The following is a 13,691-nucleotide window of genomic DNA, read 5'->3' as shown; positions in this document are numbered from 1 at the left end:
CCACTGTTCCCTCACTGGGCTGTAGAGTGCTGACAATGATAGCAGATAGGTGTTAGTCATAGCAGGACAGGTCATTTTAACTATTAACTGCTACGGGGAGTACCTTACCAGCCTCATCCACGTTTTTAAAATTGTTCTACAACTGTAACCATCACCCATTCATGTGGGAAATGGATATTGAATGTATATGTGTTATTTGAAGTGCACAAAGCTGTCATAGGTCACAGATTTTTGGTTTACACATGTTCAGGAGTGCCACAAAACTAGTCTTATCCACTTCTACAGAGAGATCATGACTTCTAATTTCAATAGAAACCATAGCAGTCCAGAAAAAGGAGGAAAATGAGGAAAAGGGTAAAAAGAGAAAGGGAAAACACTGATACAAGGCTCATCACACTTCCGTCTTGACTGGCATGGAAGTATGTAAGAAATATTATCAGCTTAGGAAAGAACCTTATATCATTGGTTTAATATACAATTACATTAAGTAACACGTCTTCTAACTTAGCCCTTTCTTCTCTTAACTTAGATGTAATCGTCTCCCTGAAAATATAGAAAAACAGGGACTGGGTGCTCATCTTGCTGAGTGTGAACATGTCAGTGGGGCCAAAGGTAGGGTTGACATCACTCCATTCCATGGGTAGTGCATGCGGTACAATACGCAGAGGGATACAACACTCACTGACAGGTAAAATGTAAATGTAAAGGAATTTATATAGCGCAAATCACCAAGCGGTTGCTAAGGGAACCCATCCTGGTATTCCCCTGTGAGATAACCCCAGCAGGGTATCCACAAGGTGAAAGCCAGGCATCCCGCCGCGAGGGGCCGTTGTGGAGATTAAGTAAGCTATTGCCCAGAGTCGCAGAGTGTGAACCCGTGAATCGAGGAGCGAGAATTGTCGAGTCCATGGACATTTTAGGACTCAAGACCCCGCCGAGCCGGGAATTGAACCCTGGTCCCGGACTGACCTCTGCTTCCAGGTCTGCCTCCTCTAACCAGTGAGCCACACTTCTCCACTTAGGTAAATACTGGACGTAGTACCTGCAGACAAATACGGCTGATGCGATCTGATCCATTAAAGGACAGAAAGGTACAGTGACAATGCAATCTAAGTGGGGGGGGAGTGCATTCCTGCATTGGGAGAAAGATGCTGAACTCTAAGTGAGATGAACTACAGGAGCTGCTCCAATAGATTAACCGATATTACTCAATAGGGCCAAGGGCTAACGTACTTTGCCATTACAAACAGTCTGTGAGCACCATTGGTACTGTTTCCATTAGTCTACCTGAAAGACTCACGGTGTTTATGATGTGTAGTAATTCCATTGTATGTGAAAAAGTACGTTTCTTTTCCAAATTGAAGTACTGGTTAGACAGTGATTTATTAATAGTTATTTGCAATCTGTTAAATTCTGCGGGCCTCATTTATGAGGTTTTGCTGTAGGGAAGCGCAGCAGGCCTGCCTACTGCGCTTCCCTACAGCAAAAGAAAAGGGTAGGAATGCCCCGTATCTATAAGTTATTGCCCATTTTTGTCCTATTTCCCTGCGCTGGTGCACAATGGGATGCCAACGCAGGCACCTTTGCACAATGGTGCAAGGGTACCTGCGTTTCGGGGATGATTATTTTTGTACAGGAAGGGAAACCTTTCTGTACAAAAATAATCACAAGAGGCTTTTCCTCTTTCTATGTGTGCTGCAGAAAGCAGCACACATAGAAAAAGGAAAAACGAGGAGAAATAAGGGGATTTCTCGTAAATCTGGGGCAGTGTCAAAAGGCCATGGATGTTGCTGAGAACGCCCCCAGCAACACCCATTGCACGCCCCTTTAACGCAGAACACTGCGTTAAAGGAATTGGTATTAATCAGGCAGCATTAAGCCCAAAAAAGTGGCTTGGTGCTACCTGATAAATATCATGCAGGCTTCTGTGCCACGGAACGTCACATAAAATGACGTTGCGATGGCGCAAGGGGCCTCTTAAATGAGGCCCTGCGTCTCTCACCTTACATCATCTCCCTGCGTAAACACTGGACTGCTCATCTTCACTACCCTGCTAGTGAACTGCGAAACAGGTGTATTTAGTTGTCCGTTTTGGAACTAATAATAAGTTTAAGCCCCAGGACACCAATGGTAGATGTCTCTGTAAGAAATTGGGTTATTAGTTTAGGAGGGTGGAAGACCCTCTCAGGCAACAGCCACAATTCTTGTCAGGGTGAACACCAATCAGTCACTGAATTAACCTGTGCTTAACCTTTTGGTAGCTTGGCACAAAACAGTCAAGCTTAACTTAGAGGCAATATGTAAAGTATTTAGGCATCAGGCAACCAATAATAAAGTGAAAACAAAACACAACACAATCCCAATGCAATTCAAGTTCCAAATTCTGAAACCAATATGGGAAAATAGAGTAAATTGTAATAAATAAAATGACACAAAAATGAATTAACTCCAATCAGTGGAATCTGAGTTATGAATGTTTCTGTTTTTAGTGAAATATAGTTCATAAAAGATCAAAGTGACAATCGTGGGTATCTAGTCATGAGATACTGGGTCAAAGTCAAACGTTAGGGCCCACTGTGAAGGAGTACGGGTCAGGTACAAAGAATGGATTGGCCCCAGTCTTGGATTACCTTCAGACTTTGACAAATTATTTAAAAAGTTCTAGAGAATGTAGGGTCTTAGTGGGGCGAGGCAGAATGCTATATCCAAGGATGATTCAACGGCAATGGGGAGCTTCACATGGACCACATTCCTGGTGAAGCCGCCGACAAAGATGGGAAAAGCTCAGAGCGGAAGAAGCTGGATTGAGAAGCTGTCATCATCGAGTCCGGTGAAGCTTGGATTCACCCAGAAGGATGATGCTGCTGCCAAAGAGGGCGCCTGAATGCTGGATACTGCTGTAGAGAGGTCCAGCAGAAGAGGATTTGCTGCTGCACAAAAGAACATAGTGGAAGCTACAGTGTAGAGAGGTACAGCAGAAAAAGATTTGCTGCTACAGAAAAGAACATAGTGGAAGCTACAATGTACACCGAAACGCACATTGAAGATCCAGCTCAAAGCCACTGTCTCTCTATTATGTTGTTGTCTATGTTGCATTGAGTTTTGTACCATCTTGGGAATGTTTTGCTGTCCGTTATTCACAGAACTTTTCTTATATTGTGTCATATTGTACTTTATTAAGTGCTGTCCTTTTATATCTTGTGCCTAATATGTTTAAAATGTATTGTTTGTTTGTTTGATTCATGTTCATAAATGTTTTGAAATATGAATTTTTAACTGATTATTTTTATTCTACACTGAGTTCACTCTATCATGTTTTCTCTTGACATGGGTTGTTGATTGTTTATGACCTTTGTTTGCCTAGGGATTTATCCTCAATTGTATTTTTGCCCTGCCCTAGGAATATTACGTATTCGCAGGGGGTCTCCTTGTTATTTTCATTGGTCCTGGGTTCCAGGCACTGGTTCAGTCTTTCTTCCTCAGGTAGCAGGGACATCCTTCTTCTGAGTCTTTCACAGGTTCAAACTTTACACCCAGTGGCAGTACCCTAATTCTCAGTACGCTAAGTATCTAAAACTATCCCTCGACACTACTGAACTTACATCTCTGTGGCAAACTAAGCTACCGGTATCATCATTCAAGCTCGCGATTAAAAAGGCTGCAAACAGGCATTCGCTGATCAATGACAAGTCAATCCTCAGTCACAGAGCGCACGCCTGGATGATAATTCAATCATGCAAAGTGCTTAAACCTGCAGCCTACTTTGCTCTTTCCTTTTCCTCACATGTCAAAACGAAATACCTTAATTTGAGGATGGGTAATCTGCCGACAAATGCTGACAAACCGGATTGGAGGAAACCTGACACCAAGGAGTGTGATCTATGTGGAGATGCAAAACAAGACTTTATCCATCTACTATGCATCTGTCCTGCACTGGATCAGGAACGACGGTACTGGTTAAAGTCAAAGTTATTTGAACATAGAGTACGTACTTGTCGCTCCGTGTTCATACAAGCCTTGTGTACAGTGGATCCACAGTTGATCTGCAGATCAGTCAAATTTGTCATGAACTTTGAGAACAAAAGGGGTATTACTGCACAAGTTTGAAATGTGAATAAAATCTAGTTTTCTCTTTTTTTTAAACATCATGCAAGACTTCCACCTGCCGTTTGTTCTTTGGTAGTTAACGGACTACCAGTTTTTACTTACTGTTCCACAACAAGTAAATGGACAATATATAATTGAATTTATACGGCACTGGACGTTCCTTGTATGTAATTTTGTATTTTAATATTGCTAAATCTAAATATCTAAATCATGGATGCTCGTTGATCATTCATTTTAAATGGCTGTTCCTTTTTCTACTTTTTGTAATGGTTTTTATTAACTATACAATAAAGTTATTTCTTCTTCTTCTTCTTCACCCAGTGCCAGCCTTTGTGAGTGGGGGGCCGTATCCTACGCCACCTCCGGTTCAGGAAAGTGCTTTCCTTCCCCTGACAAGGTTCCAAACTGTCTGGAGAGAAAACAAGACGGGTGTCAGATTCATTTGTGTGAGCTGAAGGCAAAGCCTCTAGAAAGGTGTGTGGGGCAGGATACAGCTTTGCCTCAAGACATCCTGGTAGTATGCTCCATCCTCCCAACATCTAGTCCCCTTTGTGTCACTATCTACGAGGAATACACAAACACCAGCAGCGGAGCCATTCACAGCCAGGTTCTCGCTCTAGGCACAAATGGATTGGACAGAAAAATGCAACTTTCTAAAAGTGCCATTTTCAAAATGGCACTGAAAATCTTACTATACCAAAAATAGGATTTTAAATTAAAATTCATTGGAGTCTAAACAGGATAGTCCTATCTGCTCCCAATCCAAAATTATCACGTATTAAGTGCATTAGAGTATCTCAGTGTTAGTCAATGGGAAAGATATGCCTTAACGGGGTGAAAAAACACTTTAGAAGTTTTTCACAGCCAGGATATGTAAAACTTAAGTACACATGTCCTGTGTTTTAAATATCATGTGTTCTGCCCTAGGAGCTTGACAGGCCTTCCTTCAAGGAAGTTTTAGGCCTTGCAAAACTTTTATTTTGCCAGTCCAAAATGACAGTTTAAAATTGCACTGCAGGCTACTTTAGTAACAGGCACAATGACAGCTGCAGGCCCAATAGTAGCGTTCAATTTATAAGCCCTAGGTTCACGTAGCACCATTTACTTGGTACTTACAAGTAAAAGAATGTGTCAATTTGGCGTAGGCCAATTTTACCATGTTTTAGTGGTAGAGCTCAAGCACTGGTTAGCAGTGATAAAGTATCCTAAAGCTTACAAAAACAAATTCAACAAAACTGGCGGGGTTAAGATAAAATGTTTGGGAGTGACCCTGCAGAGACGGTCAGATCCAACATGCGTTGATTAATTTGATTCAACCCCATAAACCCCTGATTTTCCTTCGACTCCTGAAAATGTCCTAACAAACACACAATGTAGTGGTAATCTTGAGAGTATAGAAAGCAATACTTTCTATAGTCTTAACATGACTAGTTGCTTATTTGATTCTGCCATATGGGGCACTTTTAAAAGCATCTGGCACTGGCAAAATCAATACCAGCGTTCACAGAGAATTTGCAAAGTGAAACCGATTTGAATTGCCATTTCTCAGAAGGAAAGTCAATTAGTTACATACACCATGATGTTGCTTTTTGATTCATGTCTTTCAAGTTATTATGTTGTCTTTCTGTATTAAGATGTGCATTCCTAGACTAGGAATGAAGAAGCACAGCAGAAGGTGGACACTCTGTCCAGGCATTACTACCTTGAAGCACCAGCATTGCTGTGGGTGATCTTTCTTTCTCAGAGTGCCTACAAATTCAAACTATTTGGACAACATCTATGCAGCTACAGGTCAAGCTTATGATGTTGTCGACCTGCAGTTTGTGCAATGCCTATTCAAATATGAGGTTTTAAAATGAAATCCAGTGACAAGCATAATTATTAAATTGAAAAGAAAATAAGATAAAACATAACATTTTAAACAAAAAAACAACAGAAATTCACCAGTTATAGTTAAATGAAGCTACTGTAACTTGCTCACTTGCCATGCACAGTAATTTCATTGGTAACTAATGATGTCCTTTTAGATGTCATCTGTGATGTTATCAATAATATCATAGTACTTGTCATGAGTGATGTAATATATGAGTTTATTAGCAGTGCATGAAAAGTGAGCAAGTTATAGTTGCCTCATTTAACTAAACCTGGAGAATTTCAGTGCTTTTTTTGTTTTAACTTATATTTTCACCTAACTATAACATCACTTAAAACATAATTTTTTCAGTCAATATTTAGTTTTTTTTTATTGTAAAGTAACATAATAATACCATTCCCAGTCCTGTGGACGCTGACCCCTTGTCCGGCCCGGCCTTCGGGGACTGAGACTCCATTTCTTGTAATGGCAGCCACAACATTTCTCTTTATATTGCAGCCAGTCAATAAGGATGTGAACCCCCATGGGACTCAGGAGGTCCTCTTTCCTGCAGGAGCAAATTAGGCACTAGGAAAAAACGCCACCTCAGGCAATCAGATTGCTCTCTTATTTGAAATTGCATGCAGCAGGGTCCAGTGGGACTTCCACATTTTTCAATTACAAATGAGAAAAAGCAGGCACTCTGGGTAAAGCTCTAGCTCCTTGTCAAATATGGTGTATTTACGCTTTTGGATGCAGTGCTTTTTAAAAATCACTGTGGAAATTGCTTGTGGAAATTGTGTTTTGGGACTCCCTTTTACCAGACCCTACTGATGGATCACCCCAAAACTTTCCAGGAAGGCATTGAGATTGATTAATTTTTTGGGGGGAAAGTTTTGAGCAGATTCATCATTTGGTACCAACATTTTTAGCAAAATGCTATATATGCATATATATATGGTTGCCAGTATTTAGTTATATCTAGGACCTAGTTTCCATAGGAAGATTTTTTTATTTTTTGCCAAGAACTTTTGTACTGCTTGATGAATATTCACAAAATTTTTAAAACTTTCACTTTAGTCCGTTCAGCTGGTGTGTTGTACATTTTGGGGTGATCCGTCAAGCGGGGGTCGAAGAATAAGGAGGGTCCCAAAAGGCATTTTCCCCATGCATTTTCCCAGAGTGATTTTGAACATTTATTTTAGATTTATTTTAGAAGATTTATATAGCGCTGGACTGACCCGAGGGTATCCGAGCGCTTAACAGAGGATACATTGAAGAGATTACAACAAACGAGACAAGAGAACAACACAATAATAATGCAGGGCGTTGTTGAGGGGTCTGCTTCGTAGTCAAGGGAATATCTGTTTCGTAGTCTTGCGGACATGATGTTGGAGCAGTGCGGGGTGTCAATTACCCCATTCCGAGTGCTCCTATCGACTCCCTAGGGCACAACTACAGCCTGAACCTCTGAACGGAATTACACCAAATTTGGAGAGTAAATCCATTTAGTGGTTTTCGAGATATTAAAGGGCAAAAAAAATAGAGATCTTAGGATGTGGACCCCTTTAATTGGACTCGCGGATCCACAGTTCTTGTGCTGATATCTGATTGGCTGCCAACACTTCTACCAGGAAGTGCTGGCAGCCATCTTGGGACGTGGCTTGAAGCAGAGTCCCCAAAAAACTTAAACAATAAATAAAGGGGGGGGCATGGTTGGAATACCCTGGCCTCCTAGGAGTGTTGGTGGAGTCCCACAGTGACCCCTATGGGCATTCAAAAAAGATTATTTTTTCAATTGTGCTGAAAATTCACTGATGGGTCCATGGCTCTGTGGAAATTGAATAAGCAAAATGCACAGGCTCTCGTGCTTCATTTGAAGGAACCCCTGGATGGGCCAAATCCCAGGGGCATATAAAAAATAAAGGAGGGGCGCATCGGGCGGATCCTATGAGTATTGAAATGCCAAGGATCGCCACATCCCCAGGGCTTTGCCAAATCTGAATGGGGGGCAGCGCAGGGCCACCCAAGCCCTAGGGGCCTCCACCTCCTGAGGGCTCATTTATAAATGTAGCAGGGTGCACACAGACCCCCAGACCTCGCAGACCACATCCTCCCCAGAGCAAGATTTTTAATTAAGGATGGGGAGGGCCATAAGGCCCCCCTGCCAGGCTTTTTTAGAGCCTGTTGGAGTGAAAAGAGGGGTGATGCTAAGCCCCTTCATGGAGCCAATAATGACCTTGTGGACCGCTAACCCCCAGGGGCTTCTAATACAATGTTCCGGGGTGCCCACACCTGGGACTTAGCAGTTTGCTCTGACTTGGCATGAGCTTTGACAGCTCCTGCCAAGTCAGAGCAAAGTCTCTGCATTCAGCAAGCGGGCACTGTGTTCTCACTTGCTGAGAGCTGAGGTGTACTTTGTTTCCTTGCCCGCAAGATGCAGGCAGGGAAACAGAGGACAATTGCTTTGATACACAGGGAGCTGTATGTTTAGCATCTCTCTGTATCTCAAAGCAATGCTGGCTCCTGCACGAGGTGGGGAGCTGGCAGGGACAGCAGAGACATTCAGGCTTCCCCCATGATCCCCAACGACGATGCAAGCCCCGGAAGATGGGGTCCCAGGGGCCATATTCAACCCAGGAAGGTTGCTGCACGGCCCCCACCCCCTTTACAAAGGAGACATGGCAACCCTAATTTTCCTGGACCTCTTTAGAGCATTTGACATGCTATCACAGCCCATTCTCATCAGGCACCTGCACAAGTCTGGAGTTCAATGACCCTCTCTCCACAGGATCAGCCTGGCACCTTACTTCTCGAATGCCCACAAACTCATCATTAGAGTACTTTAATGTTCATCGCTCAGCCCCACCCTCTTCAATGCATACATGATCCCTCTGGCCCATGTCATCAGTTCACATTCACATCCTCTCCTACGCTCACTACAAGCAATTTTCCCTCAGATAAGACCCCCAAAACAAGGAACAAGTTCACCACCCACATGACCGAAGTCAATAACTGAATGAAAGCCAACTGTCTCAACCTGAACACTGAAAAGACAGAAGTAGTGATCTTTGGCAAGAGTACCTCAACATGGGATTTTAATTGGTGGCTGACTAAACTCAGACCCACGCTCATGCCAGGAACCTCTGAATACCCATCAACAGCAAACTGGACATGACTGCACAAGTTAACACTATCACTCCATCCTACTTCCACACTCTGAAGATCCTGAGAAAAATATTCAAATGGCTACTAAGGAACATTTGAAAACCTGTAGCTTACACCCTGGTCACTAGCAAGTTGGGCTACAGGAACACCCTCTTTGCTGAGATCACATAGCAACTCATTAGAGGATTATAGCTTTTCCAGTACTCTGTAACTAGACTCATCCTCAACCTCTCACACAGAACTCACACCACACCACCCCTCAGGAAGCTCCACTGGCTCTTAATACACAAGTGCACTCATTTGAAACTCCTCAAGCACATTCACGGCACTACCTGACTTAGGTCCCACCTACCTGAACAGTAGCATCACCTTCCACCAACCACTCAAACACCTCTACTCCCGAGGACTCCTACTCGGACACTTACCACACATACACAGAGCCAGATCAGGAGGATGGGCATTGTTTTGCATTACTCCTAAAGAATAGAACGGCCCCCTACTTTGCATCAGAACCTCCTCCTCTCTTCCAGTTTTCCGCAAGAAGCTGAAGACCTGGCTTGTCAGTTAATCAACCTACCGTAGGCGTTGAGCCGGGATACTTTTGTGGGTCACAGTGCACCTTAAAAATACGCATAACAAAATGAATTTTGACCCTAAAATATCACCTGAAACATTTATTATATTATTATTTTTTTTTGTACAGAGTTTTATCTAGTGTGAACTTGACCCAAAGATATCGGGTATCAGAGCGCTTTACACGGGCACCAGTTGCGTCACATTCATTGTTTTTTTGTTAGACACAGGGAGATTAAGTGATTTGCCCAGAATCACAAGATGTTGCCTGTCCTCGCCAGGACTCGAAAACGGTTCCCCAGATTTGAGGTTGACCGCCCTAGCTGTTAGGCCAACTCCTCTCCCAATATTAGGTTCAAAAAAGGATTTTTCTGTGGTATGTTTATCTAATGTGACATCTACGCTCACCTTTGGGAATACTATCATAAGTAAGGCTCATTTTTTGTATGTGCTGAGTATAACAAAAAGATAGAGATGAAAAATATGTATATTTAAAAATAGATATAAATGTTGAGTAAACCTTTGTTAAATGACTCTCCATGCTGCTCTCTTAAAAATATAGTTTGTTTTTAAAAAAAGGATAGATTTCATAATGAAGAATAAGGAGGTTATTTAGTGTTTGGCGGATGTCCGGTTCATCTATTTAGAGAGTATCTTTTATTAATAGAGGATACTGCACTCTCTAAATAGTACGGAAGGAACATATGCATTGCTCTAAACAAAAGAGCTATCAAGGAGCTGAACTTCTGCGAATGTCTGGCGGGTGTCACCCATACGCCAAAATAATGATCCCCAAGGTGCTGCAAATTTGCACGTGTTGGTACTAGAATGCTTATGTTTCTAGATGAGCCTATTGTTTATTGTGTATGGTTACTTAGAGCCCAATTATGGTCTTCAGCTGCAAAATGTGCTTCCCAAAAATGTACAAAACAAATTCACAGGTAAAACCCAATTATGAAGGCATGGGACACAATACACAAATAGCCTATTTTATTTTCCTGTACACATTGCCCAAACAAATCCTGTGCACTACTTGATCCAGCAATGTGTGCATATTTTTGATAGAAGTAAATCGAAGGAGCAAATACCCTGCTGCTGATTTTAGTACACGGGGCCAATATTGCAGCACGGGGTAACATCCTTTTCAATGCAACTTTTACCAAGCAGTGCTGTTACAACGCAGGCTTTACCACAAAAACCATTACAACGCATTGCACTGGGGGGCGCTCTAGGATAAGTAATAGTTTAATTTACTATCCAACACCTTCCCTACTATCCACGGGGACTGGAGTTGGAATAGTAAATTAAACTATTCACTATCCAGCACCCCCCAAAGCAATGCGTTGTAATGGCTTGCGTAGTAAAACTTGCGTTGTAACAGCATGCGTGGTAAAAGCATGTGTTGTAACAACGTACATCCTTGCGGTGTAATTCTGTTCAGCAGTTTGGGCTGTAGCCGCGGCTACAATTTCTGCAAAACTGGCCCTCTGTACCAAAAACAGCCCTGCTGGTCCAAAACCGGTCTCACCCTTCCGGCCCACCGGGGAAATGTGCAGCCTGCTACGCCCAGTCCGGCTCTGCTTGTGCACATACCATAATCCCATTTAGAGTGTGCATCAACAGGATTTATGGCCCAGTCGTGATAGTGGCCTTAGCGCATTGACACACTATCAGTATTAAAGTGTGACGGGACATTTATCAATTGTATAAATAATTATGAACCTATACTAATTGCCTAAATCCCATTTTTATAGACAAAAAAACAAAATGGCTATATTGCAATAAAATGTAAAAATGAAATATGAATAAAATACAGATAGGAAAAATCGACAATAAAACCAGGGGTCTTAATAAACTACATATGCATGCACTCGTTTTTGCTATTGGCTTAACTTATAAAGTGTTTTTCAGTGCATAAAACAGACATATGACAGAAAATAGGCTTAATGTATATTTGCATATTTTGCACCACATTTAAAAAGGGTTTCCAACTGGCACAAGTCAGTGAAATACTATTCCTTATTGGCTCACGGATGAATACATATTTCATTAGGAAGTACTTGTGGGATTTCCCCAAGGGTGTGTCAGAGGAGTGATCAGTGAAATCCTAGTTAAATGTGGCAAACAGCTACTCAGATGTAGTAAACATGCAAAAATATTTGAGTTTTCCTATGTTCTATTAAAATGTGTAAATCTAGCTATAAAAGGGATTTATTTTATGAAATGCAAAACAATCGAATGCTTCAAATACATAATCAATGAATACAAAAAGGGATACACAGTATTTTTTTTATAAATGCCTCTCATAATTTATGGTGTTGAGGTAAGGAAGTTTAGTGAATACGCTGATATTATCATAAGACTCTCTTTGTAAAGCGACTAAAACAATGTTAATACCTAGCACGTCAAAGGAAGTTAGAATAAGAAATATTTGTGAATATATAGCATTGTCTAAAGTGGGAAAACATAGGGGACATGCAAATGCAGCTTTATAGGATGAAATGATAAAAAAAAAATCAATCCCACTGGTTTTCATTGAACCCACTGTCTCCAGTATATTTCGTTATTTCGGTCATTCATAAAGCAGATACATCGGTGTGTGGAGCTCTCATGCGCATGTGCAATGCATAGATCGAGCTGAGAGATGGATCACTGTGTCCAGTAGCATGGTGTTCACTAAGTTTCCATTCAATTTCACCTCAATCCACACTACATTTCTTGGATTACTCGTGTGATCACTCACTAAATTCATGAAAGGAATGAGCGGCTGGACAAATTAGGCTTAATGTCAGGCACTGCATTGTCATTTGCTGCCACACTCTTACCAGGTAACTCGTCTCTCTGTCCATGTGTGCCCATAAATTGGTTCCACTTGTCATGCTCACAGGGATACATGCATCACTTCTCTAACGAGACTGGTTTCACATTATTTATGCCGGAGCCCTTTCCACATCCGATACAAGCAACACACTGCAGTAACAAGCAAGGTCTACAATGTTGCCTTCTGCTTCAGAGAAGACAATCTCATTCATCATGACCTAACATTAAGCGACTTCACCGTACTATCAGTTACCCTCTCGTTAGCAGAGGTCACGCGTGTCTCTAACACTTACACTACAGGCACAGCTGCTGGCATCCAGTTCAGTACAGCACTAATCACCCTTGTGATGCCTGTCAGAACGGCTGTATTTAAACAGATGTACACTTACCTAAATGCTTGTTTTAAAATTAAAAATTAGACAATGTATTTGTCAGAAATGGGATTTCTGGTTAGCTAGAGCATGCGCCTACGCCAGGCAGAAACCATCACTCTAGTGAGGGCAAGGTGGTTCCACACTGAAGGTAACCCCTGCTCAACCCCTTGGTATCCTGGCAGAGCAGTCAGGCTTATCCCAGAGGCAATGTGTAAAGCATTTGGGCAACACACAAACACAGCAGCAACTCACTAGGCACAACACAAAAGAAACTCCACACAAGGTTATATCAAAATTAGCCTTTGTATTAGCATAAAACACCTTAGAACATATCACATATATACAATGTGCCACCTGGCACTTGGTATGACTTTACAGGGATTATATACAATACAGGGCCAATCGGGCCACTGTCATAACCATCACATATTACACAAATCTCTTTGGCCAGTCAGCCACTGCTAAAACACATTACAGTAAGGATAACCAGTAACTATTGGCTAAGACTGCGCTTAGAACAACACCTCATGCCTAAACATCTGCAGCAGCGCATATTCCATAACACATCAGGCCCCTCTTAGGCATAAACATCATTACTGCACATAACACCGGTGGAGTGCACCCATCGTAGTCACAAACATTACAGTTAGGGTGACCAGTCCTGACATTAGGCAAAATCTCACATACACATAAGTATCAGGGCATAACTGCAGGTCCTGTAAAAGTACTCATTACCCCAGGATGGCAGTAAATCTCCATTCCGCCCTTTGGGAAATGAGTTAAGGCGCTTAGGGCCC

The sequence above is a fragment of the Lissotriton helveticus genome, chromosome 1_1 (assembly GCF_964261635.1).
Source record: "Lissotriton helveticus chromosome 1_1, aLisHel1.1, whole genome shotgun sequence".
NCBI lineage: Eukaryota > Metazoa > Chordata > Amphibia > Caudata > Salamandridae > Lissotriton > Lissotriton helveticus.
This window is presented reverse-complemented; position numbering follows the sequence as displayed.